Raw genomic sequence first — 3,119 nt, 5'->3', positions numbered from 1 at the left:
GATGGTATGTGGATGGTGTTGTGCCGGTTTACTTTTAGTATCTTAATTTATTCGAGTGCCGCTACCACTGCGAACCAATTCCAACCGCGTAACATCAGTACCGGTATTTGTATTACTACAACCGGTATTGATATATGTTATTATGGTTTTCGATCGATATAAAATACGTGTCAAAATCTTTTTGGATATATCAAGATTTTAGTTTTTGCGAATTTCTAATATAGTTGCTCTATAACGACTGTTGGTAACGTAAAGAACGGAACTGATACAGACCAAATTCCCACCGCATAGCGCGAGACATCCCACTAATTTAATAAAAACTGCTGCCATTTTGATATTTCCATTAATATTCCATAAAATAGACAAATCATATATAACCATTTTACTTCACTCCAAACGAAATGCTCCTGTTCCAGTACAGCACGGGCTCTTTTACTTTGCTAATCACGTGACAAAACAAATAAGATATAAATCATATAATGAACTATTTTATTTAGTTTTATATATGCTATGGACATAAGTTTTACATGGATACATAATGCATAATACGTACATATACATTGTTTAACCTACTATATCACACTTTAAATTCCTCCCCACCACACTTGCCATCCCCAATATCATCCCTCATTGTTCAAGCTTGTTTGAACAGCACACTACTGAATTGACTGTCTTTCTTCTTCCTCCAACATCTATCGCACTGATTGTTTTCTGATCTTCGTAACCACATACGATTTTAGCGTTTGGACCGGCCTCGCAACCTACAAACCTATGCCACGAAAGTGTGTACGCGTGGAAGCTTCTTTTGTTACAAGATTCCATGGCTGTTCTATCTTCCATTCATTGTTGGAATCGGTGATCTCGGAAATTTTAGGTAAAATCTCATTCCCTTTATCCTAATCATAGTTTCCTTATATTCTTTGTTATTGCTTTGTCATACCATTTTCTGAAGAGTAGCACATATCATCATTACCCGTTGTTTTTAAATAGTCTTAGGTAGAGAAAAGTTTACCCAGGGATTCTCATTATTCTTTAGAGGATGACCTTGTAATTGACCAGAGAACATTAAAGATACATGGTGTCATATGCGTTTTTTCCGTCATATATATTTTTTTGTTCTTCGGTGGATGAAGTTTTAACAATGGTGAAAAGAAGAAGAAGGAAAAAATGATGATTTAGATTTTAGAAAAATCTTTACAAATATTAATATTATTATTCATGTTTTTATCTTTTATATATATTAACCAACTTAAAAATGATTAATATATTTGTTTGTTTTATTTAACCTGACTCATTATTTACGTATCCCATTTTGTGCCGCCCGTAACATAATTTTATGTATTCGCCACTGCGTATGTTGCACAAAGTTGCCCCCAAACAATTCATAAAGCTATGGCTGCATGAAATTACCTGCTCATTATGCTTGGTGTGATTGATGGTTAACGTGAATTTGCTTTCCAAATTTTGCTTTATGAAATTACGAACCACATCATCTCCAAGAAAAGCATTTCAAGTTTCTTATGTACTGTAACGAATAATCCAATTGATCTTGTTTAGAGAGCCATTTTTAAGTGATGAATTTTGTCGAATTTTTAAACTTGTAATGGTAATGGTAATCATAATAGTAATTGTTTTTTGACTTTCTAAAAGGTTTCAAAATTTGACATCTACCTTTTATAATAATAATAATAATAATAATAATAATAATAATAATAATAATAATTGTTTTTTGAATTTGTAAAAGGTTTCAAAATCTGATATCTACTTTTTATTAACAGAGATGGTTTAGTTGTGAAAAGGGCTACTCGGTAACTGTTATGAGGTATGCTCTAATGTGTGACACTCGTCCAGGTAGCTACTGTACTCAGAGACCGCCTATAAAAATGTAATGTTTTATATATGTGTGCGTGTGTGTAAGCTTTTGTTTATTTAATGTCTAATCTAAGTTTAATGTTAAACAGGATATACATTGGGTACCTGCGTACGTTAAAACCCACACGGATAATCAGGGGAATTGAGTTGACCTAGTTGCTGAACAGAATTACATAAGTATTTCTCTTAAGTATAATTTTCTATAACATATACATATATGTATATATATATATATGTATATATATATTTAATCATCTTCGTAAAATACAACGGAATTTACAGCAGGCCACAAACGAATGAAGCGGTGATGGTCCTCCAATTGGCTTGTATAAGGAAGCGTTGGGAGAGCGGCGAGGATGGTACCGGGGGATGGGGCATAAACCTTCTTCAAACACGCCCTCGAACTTGTCGGCTTCGCAACCTCAGACGCAAGAACCCTTTTCTGAGGTAAACTACGCAATTTATAAAATGATAAACGAACACATGTTTCCTTGTTAAATATATGTTGGTAGCGTTAATTAATATGCTAATATACGTTTTCATATTTTTTATTGTAGGAATTTGTTAACAGTTTGTTCCAAACCCCGACCTTTCTGAATCAACTTGACAACTATCTTGGTTCAAAAGGAAATCAAACAGCAAACGACGATGATTCTGATAACATATTCGATAACGAAGATGAGGATGATTTCGACGGATGACTTGTTATTTTTAACGTTTTTACGCAACTCTAGGATGAATGTAGAACTTAAACGTTGTTTGTAATTTTATTACGTTTAGTATATGTTTTTGGCGTTTGTTTGCGTTGCGGAAATTAGAAATTTGGCAGCTTTTGTAGGGTGTCTGTTAGTATGCTACTTTTTGATAAGATCTTTTACTAATAATTTTTTTAACGCTTTTACGCAACTGTAGGATGTCTGTTAGTATACTACTTTTTGATAAGATCTTATTTAATAATATTTTGTGTAAACAAAAATGTTAGTAGTCTACTAAAAAGACAAACTAAAGATAATAAGCTAATACATGCGATACTACTACTCTTCAAGTATATCTCATTATATGGAGTCAGCCAAGAGAGAGACAAATATTTATAAGAAGGAACAAATTAAGTAAACAAGGAAGATGTTTAAACTTTAAGGACCAATTGCACGAGTAAATATATTACCTTATAAACCTAAAGCACAAAGTCGGTGCCATTACATCACTCATACGTCATTACTAAGTGATCCCTCTTTTTCCCTCTCAGC

General features: G+C 33.0%; 1 long non-coding RNA gene across 2 annotated transcripts; it reads left to right on the top strand.

Moving 5' to 3' along the window:
* Positions 1 to 573: 573 nt before the first annotated feature.
* On the top strand, positions 574 to 2,771 carry LOC110908150. Of its 2 annotated transcripts, none has more exons than XR_002574223.2 (5): positions 574 to 874; positions 1,779 to 1,885; positions 1,962 to 2,049; positions 2,158 to 2,319; positions 2,430 to 2,771. It is a non-coding gene; the product is annotated as an uncharacterized LOC110908150 (long non-coding RNA). The 2 variants fall into 2 exon arrangements; XR_002574222.2 differs by having other exon boundaries at positions 578 to 874; positions 2,155 to 2,319.
* The last annotated feature ends 348 nt before the right edge of the window (positions 2,772 to 3,119 follow it).

The sequence above is a fragment of the Helianthus annuus genome, chromosome 14, assembly GCF_002127325.2.
Source record: "Helianthus annuus cultivar XRQ/B chromosome 14, HanXRQr2.0-SUNRISE, whole genome shotgun sequence".
NCBI classification, from domain to species: Eukaryota; Viridiplantae; Streptophyta; class Magnoliopsida; order Asterales; family Asteraceae; genus Helianthus; species Helianthus annuus.
Note: the sequence above shows the minus strand (reverse complement) of the source record. Positions and strands in the feature narration are given on the sequence as shown.